Source organism: Mandrillus leucophaeus, unplaced genomic scaffold, assembly GCF_000951045.1.
Source record: "Mandrillus leucophaeus isolate KB7577 unplaced genomic scaffold, Mleu.le_1.0 Scaffold1193, whole genome shotgun sequence".
Taxonomy (NCBI): domain Eukaryota; kingdom Metazoa; phylum Chordata; class Mammalia; order Primates; family Cercopithecidae; genus Mandrillus; species Mandrillus leucophaeus.
The window spans coordinates 536,667-544,364 of NW_012100243.1; positions in this window are offsets into that span (position 1 = coordinate 536,667).

Genomic DNA, 7,698 nt, shown 5'->3' on the forward strand with positions numbered 1-7,698 from the left:
CACTGTCGTCACTTTCTCGTGCCAATCTCCATTCTTTCCCCACTGCACATAATTTAGGCGTCTGTTCCTGTAATCCTCTGATACTTGCTCTTGGCAAGGTCACTAATAACCTCAATGATGCCAACTCCTGTCGTCATTTCTCTCTTTTCTTTTTACATGACCTCTCCGTAGCAACTGATACCATTAATCTAGAATAGTCTGTCTAACCTTTTAAAATATAGGTTAGTCTGGTTTTTTCCATCCTCATTGCCGGTCTTTCTCAGTCTTTTAAATATAGATGTTTCATACAGCTCGATGTAGGTTTTTTTAACTATTATTTCTTACATACAATCTTACCAAAGGCACACTCATTCCCTAGGAAGTACCATCTAGCTCCATTATTTTGCATGTATTTTAATTGACTCTTCAATTTTTTCTTCAAGCATGATTTTCTCCTTTAATTTCAGATTTTTGTGTCTAATTGCCAATTTATCATCTCGTAATCACCTGTTAGGTTCTTCCTGCCCACTGACTAGACTGAATCAATTCATTGAGACCATGCCATTGCACTAGAGAAAGAGTTTAATTGACACAAGGCTGGCCACATGGGAAATGGAGTTATTATTCAAATCAGTATCCACAAAGGCTCAGTGGCTAGGGTTTTCATGGACAATTTGGTGGGGAGGAGACTAGGGAATAGGTGCTCCAGATTGGTTGGGAAAGAAATCACAGGGGTGTGAAAAATGGTCCTCATGCATTGAGTCTGCCTCTAGGTGGGGCCACAGGACTGGTTGAGTCATGAGTCAGGAGTATGGGTGAGGTTAGTCTGAAAAAAAAATTAAAAAAAAAAAAACAAAAAAAAACACCCAAGGTGTTACAACAGTGATAGTATCTACAGGAGCAATTGAGGAAGTCACGAATCTTATGACCTCTGAACACATGACTCCTGGACTGTAAGGGATTATAGAAACTATGCCTAGATTTTCGCAGAATTCAAGGCCCTCTGATAATTCTATTCTCATGGCCTTTCATTGGTTTTACAAAGCCAATTTCAGTCCCTGAACAAGGAGGGAATCAGTTTTATTGAGGACTATATTTCCCTGCTTCAAGGTTAAATTATAATCCAAATTCCTCCCATGTGACCTACCACCAGGAATGGGTGAAGATAGCTTAGAGGGTAGAAGCAAGATGAAGTCAGCCATGTCGGACTTCTTTTACTGCGATAATTTTGCAAAGGCATTTCAAATTTTCTCAAATGTTGAACTGGCATTTCAAATTGAACATCACTGAAACAAAACTCTATCATCCCCCTACCTTTACTACTTTCTCAATGGAAACTTTTACCTTTCTCAGTAATCTCTATATCAGTAAATTAATAAATACTATTCATTCTGTTGCTTAAATCAACAGCCAATAAATGACCCTTGAGTCCCCTCTTAATCCCTAGTTCCGGTTCATTATTAAGTCCTAATTGATTTTACTTCCCAAATATATTTTAAATGTGTCATTTCCCTCCATTCCCATTGCTTCTAATCTATCTCTGGGACTACTACAATAACCCCCTTTATTGATCTTCAGACTTCCATTCTTAACAATTTTTTTTTCATTCTGTGCAAAGTTATTAGTAAGTTAAAAATGAAATTAATTCCAGTCATTTCACCCCCTGCTTAAAATCTCTCAGTGATTTCTCACTGCACTGAGAGTGAAATTCAAACTTTACTTTCTAGTATGAGGTGCTATGTAATGAGAAACCTCCTATCATGTGCCATGCCATTCACTGTGCTGGAGCAGGTCTTCTTTCTGTTCCTTGTCTATGCCAAGTACTCCCACATAAGATGCCTTGTAGTTATGATTTTCTCTGCCAGGGGTATCAAGCTTCCCCAAGTCTTTGCAAGGGTGTCTCCCTATTGTCATTAAAGTTTCTGTTTTAAAAGTATCTCTTCAAAAGGCCTTCATGACCACTCTATCTGAAGAAGCCTCTAGACACTCAAATCCCCATCCTTATATTTTTTCTTTACAGTATGTATCACTGCTTGATATTTTCTTTTTGATGTATTAGTTATATTCTGTCTCCCCCCAGTAGAATGTGTGCTTTAAGAGATCATGGACCATGCCTGCATTGTTCTCAGACAAATTTTCAGAAATTCCAGTGTTGACTGGCATATATATAGTAACTACCCAATATGTATTTATTGAATGAACGATTGAATTAATAAATAAATGGATTTTCAATGCCAAAATAACTAGGTACTAATAGCTGCTAAGTGACCGTGGCACAAATAAGTAATTTTTTTTCTGCTACTGAGTCAAAAACCAATTTTTGTAAAGTAAATTACTGATCTTCTTATGTCTTGTAAATTTTGCATGTTTTGTATTTGTTTCCAGTCTTTGAAGCAAAACAGAAAATTATTATTCTTTTTTCTCCATAAGTCAGAGATCTGAACCCATCCACCTAAAACCCATTTTATTATAAAGTTGACAAATTACATTGGAATTTCCCTGGTGGAACTGAATAAAATTAACTGAGTTTTGTATTACACATGCACACACACACACACACACACACAAACACAAAACATTGTACTTGAATATTTCATATGAATAAAATTAAAATTGCTAATATGATAAGATGGTAACAGATCAAACAAAAACTCTTCCAGACTTAGTGTATCTATATCCTTCTTTTGATCATAGAGAATATTTCATTTCTTCATCTTAACAAAAGTTGCACTCTAAGTAATTTTCCAATCTGTTTCTCATTTGGAAAACAAATTGAAATTGGGTTAGATACACTTTCCTGTAAATCAACAGGGATTTCTATAATTCCACTTACTGGCTTCAAGAATGCAAAAATTCTTTTCTAGTCTCCCCTTTCCTTCTCAATCCCTTTTTTTCAGCACCTCATATCTACTGTCAAGAAACACATGACCATTAACTACTCTATGGCAAGGGCATGGTAGGTTATGATACAAGAACCCTACCATCTCTCCTTAATACAACAAAAGTGTTTCTTTGTCACACAGAGTTCACCACAAATCAAGACAAATGTCCAGGAAACTGTCTTCCATGTAGCTACTCAATAATTCAGGCTACTTCAATTTCATGGTTCTACTCTTTTAACTACAGTTGTCTTAGGTTGGTGAGGCAGGGAAGAGTCAACCACAGAGTCATGCTATGTCAGCTATGGATGTTACATGCTTTGACTTGGAAGTGACATACCCATTTCTTCCCACAGTCCACTGATTAAACCAAGCATGCTGCTCTACTTAGCTGCAAGGAGACTGGAAAAAAATGTCCTTGCCCTGTGCCCAGAAAGAGTAAAACTGAGTAGGGTTGATCAATAGATTTTCCTGCTGCATCCTTCCAATTCCCTCTTCTCTTTCTGCTGGTAACCTCTTCTGCTTTCAGCTCTAGTTCAGATCTAGGTGAGCAATTATAGACTGGCATTCTGCTTCCTCTCTTCCCTACTGTCAATGTCTCTGTAGGCCCAGGCCATTAAGCTGCAAGACTTACAAAGACAGGTACCTTATCTATTTTATTCATTAACGTGTTCCTAGTACTAAGCACCAAATCTGAACTATAACAGTCTCTGAATAAAACTCACTTAAATTAATTACAGATATGTTTTCTCTATTTGATATTGTCTAATAGATATAGGCTTATTTATTTGTTAAATAACTAAATATCTCCAACTTCAATCACTTGATGCTCCAGTATAGGTGAAAAGAAAGTGCAGATTGTAATAAAAGCAGTGCTATCTGATATATTGTTCTTATGTGATTTTTCTTTGATTGAGGAATGGTGTATACAGTAGCATGCATCGCTGATTCTACCTACATTAACTTTGTAGGCTCTGATTTTTTTTATTCCCAAGGGGTCTAAGAATAGTATCTATTTGATGTGCAGAAGTTTGGTCCACCTCAGGAAGGAGTTAGTATGCTTAAGAAAGCACTCCTGAATCTGACACCATGCATTTCATCCTTGTTTTTGAACTCTCTGCCTGTTTTCCACCTCTGGCCCCAAGAGCATTTCCAGTTACCTCGAGTTGTTTTGAATTTCCAAAACAATTTTCAACATAAAATAATTAAATTTTAATTCCTTTTAGCTTGGCAAAATAAATGAAACATATACAGTGTTGCAAAATTGAACAATAAGATATCACATCTGTCAAAGGACAGTGGGGGTAGATTGTGAATCTCAATAGTATTTCTCTAGTTGATTACACTTTTACTGTATTTGGAAGGCAGGCTTCTGATTAACTATCTTAATATTACTGGGTCATCATTTGTAAACCTCCCAAAGGGAAAATCTTGCCATGAAGGCTTAAATCAGAAGTGAAACAGGTCAGAGATATAAAAGGAGAAATGAGAAATAAAATATCTGTGGCGAATATTCCCTTAATTATAAACTATATCTTTCAATTTTTTTCCATAGAGACATAGGCATATAAAAGCATGCATATTGATGCATATGCAATACACTAGAAGAAATTTGTTTCCTCAGCTTTAACTTATAACTAAAACCTTTAAATTTTTAAATCATTTTTTAAAACCTTATATTTTCCATAGTCTTAGTAAGCCTTCCTGATATATCATAATCAAAGTAAGCAGGAAGCAACATGACACATCATCCTAATGCAAACTTCATCTCCTATTTCCATTTTTGCTTCTGTTCACTTTGACCTCCCCTGTGCCTTTATATAAGTGAAGTAAGAATTGATATGTTAGGGGAACATTCAGCAACCGCCATTTAATATCCTAAATTTAAGTCACTAAAGTGTTGCAGAAGGATAAGGTGCATGACAGTGGAAAAAAAATCAATACAACAGCCCCACTTTGTATGGCAGATTCATATCCTTTTGCTTCATCTGAGAACTTCTGAGAGTTTAAAAAGCTATCTTGTCACCTCACATTTCTCAAGGCTAAATAAATTTGCCAGCCCTATGGCCCGACAAACATCTGGATGTGGGCGATTCACAAGATCCACTGATTCTATAAATTTATATTCTATTCTTAAACAAAATGTCAGTCTTAAGATAAGGATATGCCTTTCCCCCACTTATATTCTTATTCTCAACTGGAATATTATTTAATAAAATTCTGAGATGTCAGTAATGCCCTAATGGGTTAGAGACTTGAATCCGCTGAAACTAAATGTAATTTGGCTCCCCGTTCTCGGTGGAAAGAGAAGCCTAAGATAGTGGATTATGCCAATGTAGGTGGAGGTATTGACCCCAGCGAAGCAGAATAAGGAATAAAAGGCTAGTGGTTAAGAGGAAGGGCTCTAACAAAGAAGATTTGGTGGAGCTGAGTATTGTTAAAAACCATGAAGCATCTAAGGTTTTATCCTACTTGGACAAAAAGAAGAAACAAAATTTCCTTTAGGCAATTTTCTTTAAAGGAAAACATCATTATGACACTGGACAGTAGGCAAACCTGCCCTCTATTGATAAGAAGATACTATCTCTATCTTCCAAGGCTGTTTGCTAGGCATCCTTGCAACAATAATTCAGAGTAAAAGGGAAGTTAGTGCCTCTGCTTCCAAGGTGTGATGAAACAGGAGAGACCAATGGAAAATTGTCTCCTAATAAGTATATGCAGCATCTGAAAAAGATTTCATTGAATGCAAACCCTATTTCTAGATTTATCCTACATTTCCATTAAATTTTCATAAATCACAAGAATATATGCACACACACATGCACACTCACACACACGTACACACTCACACACACGTGTACTCACACACATGCACAGATTTCTTTTGTATAATATCCCTGCCTTCAACCCATTAAATTTCAAAATCAAAATTGACTAAGAAAATTTATTTCTTGTTTTCACGAGTATTAAAGTTTAACACAGACTCAGACAGTTTGGTTAAAGTACCTTCTTCAGTTCTCTGTAGTAATGTGACTCTTGCCTTTTGGTGCCACCAACCTACTTAGGAATGTAAGTAAAACTGAGGACCTTCTTTCTAGACAAATAAAAACATACAAAATATGTAGCATAGTATATGAGAGATTACAGACTCCACAAATCCCTTTCATAGGTGTCTTCAGTGAATTATTAGTTTTATAAAAAGGAAAAATGTATATTAAATGTAGAAAAATTTACATTAATAGGCATTTGTTAAGAGTGGCATATTCAAATTGATGAATTTTCTGTTCAACAAGAAGAAAGCAATATTTGTTTTAACTTTATATTTGGAATTATTTCTGATTAATGATAGTCTACTTTTCTGCCTCTCAGCATAACATCTTATTGGAGGTTCAGATTATTTCCTTAGTGTTATAGTTAGGAAATGGATGCTTTATGCAAAAGCAATGAGTTAGCTGTGCATATATTAGGACAGGGATCACAAACCCGATTACCTACAATGGTAAGAGGGATAAAGTAAATAATGAAGCAGGCTTGGCTTATGAAGAACAATGTGGCACACATGTGGAATGGAATAATGTGTGGTGATAAATAGCAAGTGCCACTCAGTTTCAGTGTATGGGGTAATAACAATTAATAGAAACTGTGGCAAACCAGAGTGTGCAAGCACTGTTGAAAGTAGGCAGCTGCTAATCAGCTATAGCAAACCATTGGCCAAGCTAAATGCTATCTCAGTATTATAAAATATCCCTTTTACTTTTGAAAAACATTTTCAAGTATAGGCTTAAAAAAATCTCCCATTTTAAACATGTTTTAAAAGCATTTTTAACATTATTTCTTAAACAGTATATAGCAAACCCAAGCCCATCTGTTCATCGTATTTTGCCCAAAGCATTAAAAAAAAAAAAAAAAAAACTCTGTTTAGGAGATAAGATAAACACATTTTATCCCAGAACCTACTTTAATGGTGTTTTTAAAAATGAAATCTATATGGACTGCATTTTAAAATTCTAGTTATTCGAGAGTAATACCTGAAGTAAGATTTTAGTGATACTTTGCATTTAGTGTTTTCTAATTTGTAAAGTGTTTTCTACACCTTAGCTCACTTGGGCTTCTGATAACGTACTAAAATATTTATAGTGGTAAAGAATATTTCTGCTTGTACACAAAAGTTTTGAATTTCAAAAAAAAAGCTGATATTCAAACATTGCACAGCTGGGGAAAGTATAGAGAGAAAATAAAACTCTAGAATTAGAAGTACAGAGACAGAATAAGAACTCCAGAATTAGAACTTTTGTGAAAGCATCATTTCTTCTGTTTTACAGTGTCTCATATACTAGTTGTGTTCATCTGTGTTCACTATTCAAGAAGATAGAGCATTTATTGTACATCTACTAATATCATACTGTGCTAGGCATAACAGATCTGTGAGCTGGTTAATATGTTCCTATTTCATATGCAAATAAACTGAGGCACGCATACTAAGGAACCCAACCAAAGTCACTTAGAGTAAGTGAAGGAGTCTGTCTTGGAACACAGTACTGTCTGAATTTAGATTCTGTCCTCAGGCTGAAGAGTCTAACAATCTCACAATAATGACTGACGGCAGAGACGTCAGAGGATGGAATGGGTATCAAGTGACGTCCTACCACTTGCTCCATCTCCATTACGTTTTGGCGAATAAAGCCATGTGCTTGACTACAGCTGTAAGCTACGATTTGACTATGCACAAATACCATCCTGTCTACTAAGAGGACATAAACAAAAGGTGGCAGCCTAAACCCAGAATTTACATTTGGTCCTCTCGAACATTAATCTATTCCTTTGGTACAAAAAAAAAAAA